Here is a 17061-nt window from a genome sequence, read left to right on the forward strand (position 1 = left end):
CTGCTCTAGTTTATATACACAGATAAATTTTTAGTTAATAAAAAATTGTTTAAGTACATAAAAAATCGAATATCTGTTGCATTACAAATTTTAGACGTTAAAAAGCAATTATAATTTAACTTTAAATTTATTTTTTCGAACAGAAAAAACTGATGTTAAGGTAGTTCTATCATCATTACTTAACTTTTTTAACAGTTTATAATATTTATACAATATCTATAAAGTACAGAAATTATATCCCAGTAAAACACCAAGTTACATGTCACGTACCTGTTAGTTGTAATGATTTCCTAATAAACAATATAACTATAATATAGCAATGTAATTAATATAACACACACGTGTTATATATTACAGTTATATTGTTGAGTGAGATTTTATAACTCAATGGTATGTTACGTATTGGGTAACTTAGGATGTTTGTTATCATGATATAATATAATATAATATAATATAATATAATAAAGTACAACGTGATATGATAATATAATTCTGAATTTTCATTCCTCTTATCATAATAAATTTATATTTACTTACCATATAATGTAATAGCGTTATGTGGACTTTTTACAATAAACCATTATATCTAATTTTAAATTACAAGAAATTGACCAATCATATATAGTCAACTATTTTACTCACATTTAACTGTGATTGATTTGCAACTTTTTATAGCTTAAGACTTACAAAGCTTAGATAATGATTTATAGTAAAGAGCCTATAAAACGGCAGACTGTGTGATTTTTTTAAGTTAAATTTAAGTTATTAAAGCATTAAAGCATTATGCTGGTTCTATATTGAGTCGGTAGTCGATAGTCCTAAGTCTTATCGGTAAAGTTGACCAATAGCCAACTTGTACAACTAACGTTGATTGATCAACTTCACCGATTAAGACTAATTTCCGATTACAGACTCATTGCAGAATCTGCTTTAGATTTAAACAATCAAATATTGCCGTTAACGATTTATGGGATTATATTTCGCGGCTATATATCATATTATGATTCGCGCCGTCTTTTTCCCGTCCGTATTCGAAAGATAATTCGTCCCGCTTGTCATTATTCTTGGCGGTCTCTCTCACTGAGATCGAGTTTCGTGTGCGAATATATGGTTTTATTAATTTTGATTTTGAAAACGATCTTTCATCACGTACAATTGATACCGGCAAAGTAATTCAACAGAGTCAATATCTTTATCTTTACTATCTTTCAAATAATTAAACGTGCTCCACGTGCTCATAACGGCGCGTCTTCTTTTGTTCGGATGTTCAGAACTTTTAAAGCGCGTCAGATGCGCGCGATTCAAAAGCAGTTATGCAAATGGATTATAATTGGTCAATTTTTACAAATTACGACCTATTATAAACCGACTCTAAGGGCGGTATTCATAGTCCATTCTTATTTTAAGACCGTCTTAAGTAGATGCTAATACAGCTGTCCGATTGGTTCATGACACTCAAAACTGAACTTAAGACGGTATTGAATATAAGAACTGACTCTGAATATACCGACCTAAGTCTGTAAGCAATAAGAGAGTGTTCGTAAACAATAGAACATAGGAAACGGATTTCCACTATTCACTTACGAGTTATCACTACTGCTACTGTATTATAAACGACGCATAAGAGTTAACCAATCAGAGCCGAAAGTTTTCGAAAATTCTTGACTGTTATTGGACAATTCTTACAGACGTTTTACAGTTACCGTTACGGAGAGTGTGTGGTGTGTGAGTGCGGGGGGGGGGGGGGGGGGGGGGCCAAAGTAATCGTCGCAGTACGTAAGTATTTGATACAGTACTTACATGATTTATTTTTCGCGTCTCGTTTTTCAAATATTTTTCATCGGGAGTGCGAAACAGTGCGAAATCGATTACCTGAATACGATACGTGCAGTGACAGTTATGAATTGTTCGCTGAAGAAAATTGAATAAAGTTCGGTAAGGCTATGTAATTACAAGCACTATTTGTTGTGCGGCTCAAATTTTTTATGTCTAACTAAGGATAGAGAGATTCGAGAACCTCTTTGTTCTGTTGCCAATAACACGCTTGCATTTATCAACGAGATTAATGTAACGCTTACCTAAAAGTATATCGCGAATTGTAGATAATATATGCATGCACAGTCACATTTATAATGCGCGACGTCATTAAAAATCGGAGCGGATTTCTGAAGTGATCAATATTTCTATACGATTATTTCATTATCAATGGCGACACTTTTCTATGCTGCATACTTTTTTGGCGATGTGAATATTTAGTGTGAATAAAGATTTCAGGATTCTGTAGTGTGCGCGCTTTATGGACAGTTCGTGCAAACGGATGAAAATTTTTGGACAATATCGGAGAAAATGGAAAAATTCTTGGAAGCTGCGATCGGCGTTTCGGGACAACGTTACAACAACGGGTGAGTCCAAATATGTATAAAACTTATTTATTATCTACTCGTATCTTTAATCCTCTGTCTGTATTGTTCTTTTTTTACTAACGTCGTCTGCATCGTGAATCTTTCATGCCAGTATCAAATTTCTTCTACTAAATCAGTTGTAAAAAATAGGAAGAAAATTTTTATCGTTTTACATCTGTACTTTGTTCACTATATTTTTGAACTCGCAGATATCTCATATATATTGTTTTTTTATATATTTAGCAAAATATACAGAGGGAAGTTTGACCCTGAAATTCTAACTCCTTAAAAAATGCACGATGGCTGAGGGTTAATTATCTATATTTTTTTGAGAATAAATTAATATTTTATAATCCCTATTGTATGTATTTTAGATCTGGGGTCCTATTTTTGAAAAATATCGCATATAAAAAAATACGTAACGTATGCTGTAGTATTTTCTTAGAATTTCGTATACGATACTTTTCAAGAATAGAGCCTTGTTCTACTTAGCTGAATTTTTGCACAGTTCATCTTCCCTCTTCCTTAATTTCTTTAACGTGGAGAGAAAAGGAAGAAAGATGGACCATGTAAAAGTTTCAATTGAAAAGAACAGACCTTTTGATAATTCATTGTTCTTTACGAATCGTAATTTAAGCCTCGCCGCGTGATCGATAATAAATAATTCGTCGCGATCACGAATGTGTCGTGATTATCGATCCGTTTATTTAAAAATGCAGATTGTTGTGCATACGAGAACTTCGAAAACTTCCTTATTTGTGGTAGATATAAATGGTCGGTAAAACAGATCTCTGGAGTCGCACACGACATGGCTGGGTGGTTACGTTACCAGTTGTGAGATGCTTGTATTTTTGTGTTTTATTGCTGATGGCGCCACTTTTCTATGCTGCATGTATTTTTGGCGATTGCTTCGTAGTCACGTTTAGGCTTTAAGCTGTTTTTAGCTTCACTTGGATTTATAATTGGCGAATCTACGGCTTCAAGCTTTAGACATGCAGAGTTGGTAATGTTAATTTATGTAAGTAATGATTACCGTCTTCTTAGAAACGATTTATTTTTTGTTCTCTTCTTTTTTTATGAAAGTAAAATGTTAGATTTAAAAATTATACTATGAAATAATCAATATTAATTGTGAACTTAAAATTCTAAATAAATCTATATATAGCAAGCTTTTCCTTATATTGAACTTGAATCTAATAATTTTTGATAATTCTTTACATTATAATAATCTTTTTATTCGTTCATTAAAATTTATCTCATTAAATGTTATTAGACTTACGCTTTTATAACAAATCGTATTATTTCAATGAAGTTCAATTCGTGGAGAATAAGTTCTCTTATAAATCTATACAAGACTATCCGTTTACGGAATGTACCTGATAAAAAAATCGGTATAAAATATTTATCCGCCCGATCTCTACAACCACTTTCTTCTCTCCCTCTCTCACTCTTGATATCCTAAATCGCTGAATCTCGCTGCATTATTCCCCGTCCTATCATCCCCCCGCTAGGCGTAAGCCACATTATACGACACCCGAGAAAATCGGGAGCACATCCTGTGCACCAAATGCACCCCGGTCGACAACAATGGGCCGGGTTTTGCGCCATTATGTTGCTGGGGGATCGCATTACTGGCCGATACGATCTGGCGCGCTTTCAGCGTAGCTCTCAGATTTTATCGCGTACGCGCATGAATAGTCGGTTTTTCCTTTTCGGCGTTCGCCGCGCACAACCCTCGCGAGCTACCGAATTTCGCGTCGGTCCGGCTCCACAGAATTACGCGGGGTAATTACACAGTTGCGTAGCTGTTTTCGTTTTTTCTGCCGCGTGCTTTTATTTCGCGCGCAAACCATTCGGGACAAAGACAGAGAGAAGGTTATTGGACACATATAGCTGGAGCAATTCGTGCACTGTGGTCACTGAGGTCGATCGGAATTATATTCGTGCGTTTCATTCCCTTTGCGGCAGTAAAAGTACTTGTTACAAGAATAGCGCGTATTAAGGGTACATCAGGTATAGTCTTTACAGAAAGCAATTGAAATTGGAATTTTATAGTTTCTGTAGAAAAATGAATATTATATTGCGTGCGTGTACACGAAACGTTTCAATAAGATCAATATTTATGTACAACGATACAATTTTATAGTTTCAATAAAAATTTTCTCATTTCGTATTACTTTCCGAAGAACGTATTTACTTATTGAAGTAATTTTCGATCCAGGTTTTTTTTTCTTTCAATTTCTGTTGTATCGCAGTCAAATACGATATAGAAAAAAAATTGTAATTTCTAAATTCATTTTGTTAAACAAGACACGTCCTTGACTAAAATCCTTCGAGTCTGCATCATTTCTCGCGCGTATTCGCGATGCAAGCATCCGGGTGGTCGATCCGCACGGTAAAAGCGATACGGACATCCGCCGTATCTGTCGCTGTAAAAGCTACGTTATGATACGATCTCGCGTTCCCGACCAGATTTTATCGATTGCCTCGAATGAATGGTCGATTTTTTTATGCCTGGAATAAGAGAGCCGCCGATTTGTGAAACTGTACAACGCGGGGAGAGGGGTGGGGGGGGGAGGGGGGAGAGAAGCTTGCGGGCCTTTTATCTTTCGCTTCTTTTCCCACGATCTGCCGCGTTTACTTTCTCCAATCGTTCGTTACCAACAGAAAAATTTGTATCGATTGGAATTGCGAGAGTCACACACACACGCGCGCGGTGACTAATTTACACCTGCAGCCTCTGCAATCGCGCCGTATTTCCTCGCGCCGTATTTCCGTCTTCGAAGCGCCGCAAAAACACGCGGGGGCATATATCGAGGCAGTTTCATTAGGACGCGCCGTGAAATATCTCTACTCTGTTAGACAGTAAATATGCGCGAATTAGAATTTCAAGTGTCGCACCACGGGGCGGATCGTGTCCCCCAAAAGAAAAAGGATATATCGACGAGATGGCGCGAGGCGGCGGCGGCCGGTAGTGGAGGCGACGACGGTGGGACGCAAAAAGCGCAGATATATACCGCACGGAGAATATTATTTTTTAACCGAGTGATATATGACCGGGCGACGATTTACAGAGTTACAATGCCGACTGACGATTGCTTTCGTTTTTACGGTTGCTGTGAAAAAAAAAAAAAACCAAAATCCCGAAAGAAGACTTCTCTCACACGTCCTTTTGTTCATACCGCTCGGCCACATCTTTCTATATGCGCGAGTTTTGAATTTTTTTTTCATAGCTGTTCATCACGTCCGCATCTTTACCGCTGAGGTTTGATTTTTTGTCGCAAAAAAGAAAAAAAAAAAAGAGGACGAGAATAGTGGATGCACGAAAGGAAACGAGGGAGCCGCGTGGGACAATGGTTCCCGGTACCCGCCGACAATGGCAAACCATGCTTTTAATTTTTATGGGATTTTCGGGTTAAAAAGGCAAGCGAGCGCGCGCGCGCGCGCGAGCGCTATGTACACCGAATGAGCAGAATTTTCCTTTTGTGGGATTTTTATTAGGACTGTAAAATCCCTGTGGCTCGCCGACGGCCGAGAGAAACACTAAAAAAAAAAAAACAACGGAAAAAACTTTCGAGTGAGACGTGTCGAGCAAGCATCGGCCCAGGTTGCAATCTAGCTCTTAATAACGGACACGTGCTTTTCGATTGAAAAACTCGCGAAAAAAACTCGCTGACAAGCGCGCGTTAGAGAAAACTCCCGCAAAAAAGAGCATAACGTGCAATGATGTCGCAAACCGGATCCAGTATCTCTCCCGTAGACTACGTTTAAGACCAATTATCGGCGGTTAGCACGAATTCCAGTCGACAAATCCGGGAACAGGCGGTAAAAAAAAGGACTTTTTACGTACAGAACGAGAATCGAATGCGTAATTTAGTAAATCGCAGTTTTTATCGAGCTCTCTTCACGGAAACAAAAATTCTTCAGAATCTTATTCCAAACGCAAAGAAAACGTTACATCATTTCCTGTCCAACAATGACCGCGTTCCAGTACAGTGTTTATTTTGTTGAACGCAGAGGGTTTCTTCACGCTGATTGGATTGTACTTTTAAATCTAAAGGAATATAGTTCTGTCCCACAGTGAAAAAAACGAACTGTTGCAAAATATACATTCTGCTGAATGTAGCCAATATGTAACTGTTACATACAACGTGTGTTGTATTATCCATAGTTATATATGTTGAATGGGAAATCTTGTAATTAGAAATTTTTTTTCCAGCAATATATTGCAGTGATATTGCAATGTTCTAGTAATAACATCGACTGCGTTCAACTTGTCAGAAAAAGTAGCTTTGCCCAATCGTTGTAAGGTTCTTGATTGGTTACACATTTGGATCCAGCAGAGATCTAAGAGAGAGCTCAAGAATCAAGCACATTAAAGAATCCTACAAACAGTTGCAAGCTGCCTTCCTGCTAGATACAGATATGGCAAACGTTGCTGCGACGTTGATGCAAAGTTTCTCCACGCTGTATGGGAATATTGTCAATGTTTCATTACTCCGCGTTTCGCGAAAAAAAAAAAGTGGAGTCCATTGGAGCTTTTTGCCGCGAATTTCTTCGGAATTTAACTTCGTTAAGACACGCGACGACAAGGCCCGTTCGCGATCGACGTGTATTCTTCAGCGTCGACTCGCTGTCTCGGCGCGTTTGCTTCTTTCTCGTCTGACAGGCGTAAATCGATCGGGCGCGGTGTTTCAAGGTAACGTATAGTTATCCGTGCGTGGCGCGCGGCCGCGCGTGTTCAGAAACGTGCGAGGAGGAACCGGGTGATCTACTGCTTTTAGGTTGTGTTTACGCGACGATCACCGCCGCCAATATCCTCTCTCTCTCTCTCTCTTCCTCTCTCCCTTTTCCTCTATCTCTATCTTTCTCCTGCTCTTTCCCCCCGTGGAGTTTCCACGGAGAAAGCTCCGAAATGGACGTGCAACAGCTGTTACCGTCACTCCCGATGGAAACTGGCACGCGTTGCCCGCCTCCATAACGTTCGCGAGCACGTACGACTTATGCCAGTTACGAACGACAGATATTGATTGTTCTTCGGGCTTTTCGACCAGCTTCGAGTAATTCGTCATGGCCTTTCGTACGTTTCGGTTATCGGATGATGCCAGTATTCCTATTTGACTGAAAGACTCACGTCAGATTTTTATTTCGATATGTATACATGATGTGTCTCGTATCTATAGATACCGGATAAGTATACAGGACATTCCAGAATTATTGTGCAAAATTTTCTTTTGCTACTTGAATGAATTTGAAATCGATATTCATTTTATTGAAACATTTTGCAGAAGTTATGGAAGTTATTAGAATATTGTTAGAACATTGATAGCAGTGGACAACAAATTTTGATCGGTAATTTGTTTGTCAGTCAGTAATAGATGTTTTATGTAAAGCACTGAAAAAAAAGAGAGGATACCTTTTAAAAGATTCCATTATTTCTTAATTTAAAAAAATTCGGTTTTTAATTTTTTATGTAATAATGTAAATTTATGTCACACGTATTGGTATATATAATTACAAGAAATTTAAATTCTTTTACAATTAAAATCTTTTACAATATGTTAAAATAAATGCGATGGTATAAAGTTTTTTTTATTGTTCAAACAATATTTTGTTTGATATGTTATATTAAAATTAAATTTATCGTGTGTCAACATTTAATAGAAAAAATTTTGTTGATTAACTAGGTTTCTATTTTTTAATACCCGAATAGTGATTTTTCCAAATGCATATTTTACTTCGTAAAAATAAAGGAAAGAAATTATAAATCGTTTAAATTCATTTAAATTTCTTCAAAAATAATATCCTTGATTTTTTAAAATCTATGAGTAATGGAAATTTTAAATTTCGCATCCTTTTCCAGCAGCTAAAAGTACATAATAATCACTATATTTACGTGATAAGAAAGATCGTAAATTAATATCGAGATTAATAAAATTATATATATATAAATAGAATTAGAAAGAATATATAAAAATTATGTTTTTGAAGATATTAATATTAATAATTTAATATCGAAAAACCGCTAAATTTGTTGTGTTGCACGTATGAGAGACTTCTTTTTACCGCAAATAAGTTTCTTTGTCGAAAGAAAGAAGTGGAGTCGTCGACAGATCGTAGGTCACCATAAGTGGCCGACGACGTATCGCTTAAAAGGCCGGATGTTGTCGGCGCGAGATCTTACGTTGATGATTCGCAGACATTTTCTAGAGTGTCGTGGAGCCAACTGTTTCGGAGCACGACAGTTGCAACAACAGGGGCACGCGCTTGTAACGCGAGCCGGAAGGGCCCCCTGCGATTTTTTTCTTTTATCGTTTGAGATTCCAGCTTAGAAGGTCTGCCATTTATCTTAACAGTCTAATTATGTGTATTTTAAGTCAGTTGGCTGCGTTAAAAAGACAAAGCCGCAGTGAGCGTTAAGTGATTCTCTATTACGATTAATTTGTACATTTACATCCCACAAAGAATCGAAGGCAAGAACCAGTCATGATTAAAGCATCGCCGAACTCTCCCTGAGTTCGTCTTCTAAACGCAGCCATTAACTTACGTTCTTTCTTTCGATTTCGAGATTCATTGGGCAAAAAATAATTGATCATCCACTTTAATTTTTCCCACTTACGTTCAAAATTCTTTCTAAAGATTACATATAGTGAAATGTTTTAATATAATACCTGTGACATTTTCATTCTAACCAATTCATTCATATCTAAGGCTGACTTTACTATCGCTGGATTTAGAGAGCCTAAAAGGAAGCGTTCTATATCGCTTTCTTCGCGATTCGATTCGATGGTTTTACGACAGCCAGCTTCGATGTACAGGTATCGAAAGAATAATGCATTGTTGTCCTCGCGGCATGAGTAGCGATCGGGATGCGCCAACGGCAATGTTTGCAGACAAGACCCAAACGGGCCCCTTGACGATGTCGCGATTCTTTATCCCGCTCCTTCCTTTCCTTCTCGCTCTCACGAGTATGTTGGTAGCAACGTCGTTCTTTTTGACATACGGGGTGACAACATAAATATAATGTCACGCTTCCGCGCCCGCCAATGAAGGCCGCCGACATCTCCTCTTCTTTGGGACTCGCTGAAAGATTTGGGGGCCCCCATTCAGACCGACCATACACGGACGACGATTTTTATGGGCCACATGAAAAATGAGGTTAGCCTACTATTTATCGCTCTCCTCCTCGACGTTCTTTCTTGGCGAGTATCATGGAGGAGCTGCCCCTCAATATTTTGGCACTCTACGGGGTTGCCATTGCTTTTCGTGCAGAATTACGCGTCGTTATACGAGTTTGCTCGAAGCCAGTTCTTTACCTTGCAAGTTTTGACTTTTGTGCTTGAAGGGGACAACGATTATCAATTGTAAACTGTCTCTCTGTTTGCAAAGCTTAATGGGACAGAGGAGGGAAGAAGATTTTTGTGAATATTTTGTTCTTATTATCATTCTTAAATTTGGTATTTTTGTTTCGTTACAATTTCTAGTAATATCAGCGTTAAGCATATCCGACGCTGAACCGAACAAAGTGGAAATTCTTGTACGCACATTGCAACATATGCCTTTGTTCGGTTCCATTGATCACGCGAGTACTCGAGGCACAGTCAGGCACAGTATGGGGAATGAATCTCGCGAGAGAACCTCTTTCAATAGGTCCAGGGCCCAATTATACGTCAGAGCTATTTAAAGGCGAGCGAGTGAATGGCTCGGGTCGTTTTTCGAGAGCTTCGCCGATTTCATATGGGGTTTCGATTTTGCTGACGGGTACAATGGCGGTCGCGACATCATTTACGTCCGACCCCCGCGGTCCGCCACCGGGCGAATGGGGCCTCCGTGGCATGGGGGAAACACCCGTGTGCCATGACGACACATCTTCATTATATTGCGGCCACAAGGCCCCCTTTTGCGTTTCGATATGTAACTCTTTTTATTCAGCAAATCAATTTAACTCAGTGTTACAGTAATTATAATAGTAAACCGTCTCATTAAAATGAGAGCATTAAAAGGTTCGTAAGAGTGTTTAAAGTATTTTAAGGTTATCACTTTCGAATATTACAGCAATTATCATTATGAAATAGGTGGTAGGAGTACCGTCTCGTTATCTTGCTAGTAATTCGTGCTGCGTTCTTGGAGCGACCGTTAAAATTACTTGTTCACAATCTGCTTAGATGTTTTAACAAGGCCAGAGTCATTAGTGTTTTACTTCGTTGTCGTAAAAGCTGCATTTCAATTTTGTAGATGATAGACAGTGTGTATTATTTACGTAATTTTGAGAAGTATTATCTTTTCAATTTCAGTTTAACTTGAAGGTCTTGAATGTGGCTTTCAAACGGTATAATATTGAACCAAATTTGGTAACGAATGTGCATGTATCTGACGCGTAAAGTTCTACTATATACTAGTTAGTGATATTTCACCGCAATTTTTTTTCACTCTTCAGTTATTCATAAATTACATTTGTTCTGTACACCCAAAGAACTTTATCTATGGCATAATTGGTATTAACAGACTCGTATCAAAAGTAGTTATGTTACATAAATACATCTACTGACTTATTTCAATAAAATAGTATGATCCTCTTCCTTTCTCCATGTTTAAATGCGTACGTCGTACGATACTTCGATCTAATGTTAAATCTTATAGAATTCTTCCAAATCTTCGTGATCAATTAGATCAAATGAAGTTTAACAGGCGGGAAAATTTACGAATAGTTTTTCACACGTTACTTTAAGAACGTGTGCAATCTGTCCGAGTTGATCTTCCTTTATACAAAATACATTCCGCTTCCTTCAAAGTTATTTTCTGCTGCACGATATCTAGAATACTGCGGATGAATCAAGGGTTAAGTGGGAAATGAGAGAGGGTCGTAGGGCGATCGGCATGGAAGATAGAGCTCACCGGAATGAGCGAGAAAGGTACAGGGAGCGAAGAGTGAGTGAGAGAGAGAGAGTTAAAGGCGACACAGAGGGTTCGTGGTGCGGCGCCTTAGTGGCCACGGGTGCGGTGCGAGTCCCTCCGTAACGAGGGCTAGCCTTTATGGCCCGTAAAGATACGTACCGTCCAGTTTACGTTTCCCAAACCCCTCTCGCCGCGACCCTACATGGGGTGCTATTGTCTCGGACAACGTGCCTCGCCATCACCATACGTACAGCTATGTCGCGCTCATGTACGACGCCAGGCACATTCTGGACCCCTTCGAGATGGTGAAATCTCCAACGGAGGAGCCGTCGCGATCTAACCTTCCGCCAATCGTACCCCGCATTTCCGCTTCTCGACCTCTCTCTTCCTACCCTCAATCACCGCACAGTGTCGAGCATGAGAACTCTCCCTCGGGGACAGTTTTATAATGCGAGCCGTGATTACGCGTGATTGCTCGGGCAGTTCCTGCGGAAAAGCGCCGTCGATCGTGGCTGTGGCGGTTCTTTTTGATCTCCCTTTTTTAGATAGTCGATGGAAACGAAAGAGAGGGAGAGGAGGGGGCAGAGGAAGAGAGAGAGAGAGTGAGTAATTTTTTTTTCGAATAAGACGTTTAAAGTGGATGTTTTTCAATGATAAGTAAATTCAGAGGTGACAATACCTCTCAAAAAGTGACACAATTTAAAACGATTTTCGGGTTATTATATCATGAAATTAAGTAAACATCATATATTATCAATTGTCAAAAGTGAAATAATTTAACTTCGTAAAAAATCATCAAAATTATTATAACTCAGAAAAGGATAATTGTTTTAGGCTTGTAATAAACAAGATGATAAAAATGATATATGGTTTATACATATTTAGATGCAATGAGGAGAGAACTAAGGGCAAAAATCAATATATATATAAAGAACAATTAAGATATCAAAAAATCTCGTTGTTACAAAGCTACAAGTTTCTTACACTAAACGTGGCAATTATTAATTCTGAAGTCTGACAAAAATACTTTTGACGGAGTCAATTTACGAGTAGACATTCAATTTCACACACACGTCCTTTAGTTAAACCGAGGAAATTCTGAAAATTTCAAAAGATCCAAAAGGTGGCCGCTTAATTAAATTACATCATGCCGTCAATCGACGACACGAGAAAACGAGAGGAAATCTTGTTGACGTCACGACGCAGGGCGAAGCCGAGCATTAAGGCGAGAGGATATTAATTGGAGGATATCACGCGTACACGCTGTGTCTTCTGAAATCCCATTCTCGCTCGTGTATATGCTACATCGTGCTTCCTGTTGTGTAGAAACGCATCCCTTTTTTCCGTCCGGTGCCCTTCCCGCCTCTCTCTCTCTCTGCCCGGCCTGGCCTCTCTCTATATCCCTCCGGCGGCGTCAAATACATCCGTGTCGTTGTACGCGCACACGCACGTCACGTGCGAAACAATCCACCCCGACACGCACGCAAGCTTCGTTTTCTGTCGCGCTCGTAACTCGCACACTTGCGTCCTGTGCACGTAGACACGCGCGCGAGGCCGGGCGTTGGGGCTCAGAGACCGCCGCGTACCGTACATACACGAGAGCGTATTTGATTGTGGACGTGAGGGTGGCAGGGAGGTATTGAAATTAGCCGACCGGTCGGCCGGTGCTCTACGTGTATGCTCCGAGCGCGACCGATGGAGTAGGGGTAGAGATTGGTTCGGCGGGGCTTGCATATATTCACACCGAATTAAGTCACCAACACACCGTGGACTGGCCTGGCCACACTCTTTGTGCAGCCACGAGCCCTTTCACGCATACCGCTTGCAACCGTGCGCGCGCTCGAGATCGCACGTGTGTAGAAGAGCGCGAGCGGGAAGAAGGGATGTTTGAATTTGGATGGCGGTAGACCCAGTGATGAGAGCGAGCGAGAGAGAAAGGGAGAGAGAGAGAGAGAGAGAGAGAGAGAGAGAGAGAGAGAGAGAGAGAGAGAAGAGAGAGAGAGAGAGAGAGAGAGAGAGGAGATTGGGAAAGAAGTTAACGCGCGTTGCGTGGTGTATTCTAAAGCGTGCATTAGGTGCGAGATTTTTTGCAAAACGGTAGTCGAAAAAGCCGATGCGAGAAACTACCATCCAGAGGCCCGATGTGTCCTTTTAATTGCATTTAGCATTCACAATATTGAAATGAAATTCATGCACTTTAAAGTCTGTACTCTCTCTGTTACTGTATGACAAGGCAACTGAACAAATTTATATTTATACGTCTTTCCTTGTTGCGCGTATGAAATGTTTATTTTTTTCATGAAAAAAAAAACATTGTTTCCTTAGGTTACTTCAAAATTGGCATAACTAAAAAAAATGTGATTTTTCAGTTGTTGCACGAATGAGGTAAAGATCACTCTATCGATCATCAAAAGTAAGCTAACTTCACAGTCCATTCGTCAAATACCACTTTTCTTGAGTCGCTATATTTTTTAAAGAGATCGCATAATATCTTGCGTATAAGAATGATACATTTTGAGTTATGCCGCGTTTTTATACATAGAAAGGTGTTTTCTACGGAGAACGTTTAAGACGATTTTGATGATCGAAGCTCGAAGAAGAATCTGTTTTATTTTCAATTTCATTTTGGTTGATCAAGGTAAATTTAAATACATATAAAATTGTTAGTGATATTTCGATTGTGTTACTTTTATTTCTAACTTTATAATTTCTATGAGAGATATAGAAATAAAATGGGTAAAATAATATTATAACAATAATATTTGTTTCTAAGAGTACATGTACATTCTTTCGCTGATACTTTTATTCTTTGATTAATCAGTTAATAATTTTCTGTTCCCCGTTATTCTCGAGTAACTTAATTTTTTAAGTTATCACTTTAAAATAATGGAACGATATAAGTGTTTTCTACAGTAGACAAAAATTCGACTTGTGCGACGCATGTCACGGCAGGCGCAACGTGCGTTTATGCGCTCTATACGTACGCTTGTATCTCTGGTCTGGTTGAAACGCGTCGTTAACTCGCACGTACGATATCTCCGCTTTAAATGGGAGCATTAGGGCCGATACAGCATGTTTGACTTTGGTCGGCAGAGCGCCTGGCCTCGAAGAGGTTAACGTCGACTAATGACAGCTGCCGGCGCGGCGCGGTGCAGCGTGCATCACGCCGTGAATCTTAAAATGCGCATTAGAGGAGATTATTTCTCGATTTAAAATCGGGGCCGTTGTCACTCCTCGGATTATCCGCTTAGACTGTACGATGTGATTTATTCGAGATCTACATCCCGTAGCAAACAGATCATTCCGGCAGTATCGCAGCAACGTTGTTGCGAATTCTGTGATGTACAGGATGATCACGTGTGTAAAAATTGTAATACAACAACATTTTCAAATAAAACGTATCTTTATTTCACGCGACTTTCTTGCGATATTTCTTGAATTCTTTGGAAGGGATAAGTTCTAGGAAAAACTTTTTGTGCGACACGTCTAATCTAAGAAGAGAGTCAGAATTTATTCGTCCGATCGTAAATCGCATGATTGTATCGAGTATGTCCCCTTTTACTTGCTTATTGTACTAAACAATGTCGCACATTTAGTGATTCTCCGCCTCTAAAAAGTGCTCTGCATTTGGAAGTTTATTTCTTTACTACCTTCACACATATCGTGTTAAAAAAATGTCCCCGATTTGGCAAGGCCAGGCTTAAAAAGAGACCATAGTGTTTCGGTTAAAAATTAACGCGGCACGCTACCCAAAGGCATAAACACGTAAAAAAGCTGGGTGTTGCGTAGCTCTGAAATAGAGAGGCAGAAAAAATGGTATGTCCTATAAAAATATACGACACCGTTGTTAAAAATAGTCGAAGATGACAGTCCCGGTTGAGAATTGCGCGAAACGGGATCTCTCACTTCTGTTACACCGTTTTTTGACCTCGTGGTCACTGTTAACTTCTAAAAGCATAAAAAAGTCAGCATATTCTACGACGACGTCAATTTTATCATCGTTTCTTTTCCGTGCATTTTTTTTTTACGCAAAAGAACAGTTTTAAAAAAATGTGGTGTCCTTACAAATTTGACCGAGCTCTTTCACTCTGCCGGGGGGTTGCAAAAATTTCTATCTATTATATCTTTCTTTAAGTGAATTATTTCTTAAATATATTTAGTCACATTTTGTTGAAAAATAGCATTTTTTTAATTGATAACATGACACTTTCAACTTTACTTGTCTCGCAAATATTTTTATTGTTCACAAATCACACATTATAAATAATTTATTTTCGTCTATAATTAATTGAATATATAGATACCTATAACTTAGAAGTGACTAATGGAAAGATTTATTCTTTCATATTTTCTATTCTCGCTTACACTTGTCAGCAGTAACCTTGAATACAATGTCCTTGGATGAGGAGAAAAAAGAAAGGACAAAAAGAAATGGTGAGAAATGCTTTCTCTGTTATAGATTGACCCATATAATATAAAAAAAATGATGCCCTTCTTAGTCCTTTCCTAGAAGAATCATAAATCTGACAAAGGTTACATTTTTGCGTATATTTTTTTCATTTATGAGGTAACAAAACGTCCACGAGCAATAGAATTGCTTCATGCTTTTAACCCTTTCTTTATAATAAAGTGATTTCTTTCGTTTCATTGAAGAAAGTGGGGAAAAAAAAAGAAATGGAAAGGGGCAATAAAAATCGTACGGATTCACCGATATCGACTGGACCCGCTGCAACATAACTTAACCCTTAAAGTTAAAAACCTAGAAAACGGGTTGCCATACGGTAAACGGTCCCGGAAAGGCAACTTCGCTAAATTCATAAAGAACATCACTGCGTGGCAGAGTAAGCCAGTGCTCGTAAAATGTACTTTGCTATTTTTACTCGCTGACGTCCATGTAAAAAAATAATATTTCGGTACGGTACGTGCAAACGGTAAAAATTTACGCAAAAACAACGCCTGGAAAAAAGGCCGAAAAAATTAACGGCATCGCGACCGAAAGCCTTTCTTCACAAACGAGAAAACGTTTTTCCAAGAGGATCGTAAATTTTATTCGATTTTGCGAAAAAAAAAAAACTCGACGTGATTTTCGGTTACTGTAAGCGAGCGTATCATTTGCTGCAGTTCGTCGAACTATTTTTCAACCGGACCTTATGCTTTCCCGTTATTTGTTTTCATAAAAAAATTTGGCTAATATTGTAATAACATAAGATAGAGGAATTTTTTACCAAGGAATATATACGTATATTATTAAAACGTTTTAGGCTTATTAAATCCTTTTGATGCAAATTTATGTAATGTATATTTTTTAGATATTGCCGATTTTATGATCTGACCAATGTTTACAATTCAAATTAGATTTTATACGTATATATATTATTGATTTGTTTTTAAGGTTAAAAGCATCAATTGATATATAGATATGTACTAAAAATATCTTTGTTTTTTAACGCTATTTTTTTCGCAATTTTACTCTTTTACTTTTCCATTTACGTCAAGTTTTAAAGTTTGGTTTACACTAAATTTGTTTCCGTTAAAGAGAGACAAAATTTGAACGTAAAAAATATGTCTGCATACTTATTTCTTTTCGAAAAAAATTGATTAATAAAAAAGAAATTCTCCGAAATCACGAACATCTTTAGCAAAAGATTACATAAAATCTTAGAAGAATGTGTGATATCAAATCTCAGTAGAGAGATGATATAAATTCTTAACGGATCGCGGCTATAAACAGGTTTCCTGATATTGTGTGAATTTTTATCAGATC

The sequence above is a fragment of the Cyphomyrmex costatus genome, unplaced genomic scaffold (genome assembly GCF_001594065.2).
Source record: "Cyphomyrmex costatus isolate MS0001 unplaced genomic scaffold, Ccosl1.0 scaffold367, whole genome shotgun sequence".
NCBI lineage: Eukaryota > Metazoa > Arthropoda > Insecta > Hymenoptera > Formicidae > Cyphomyrmex > Cyphomyrmex costatus.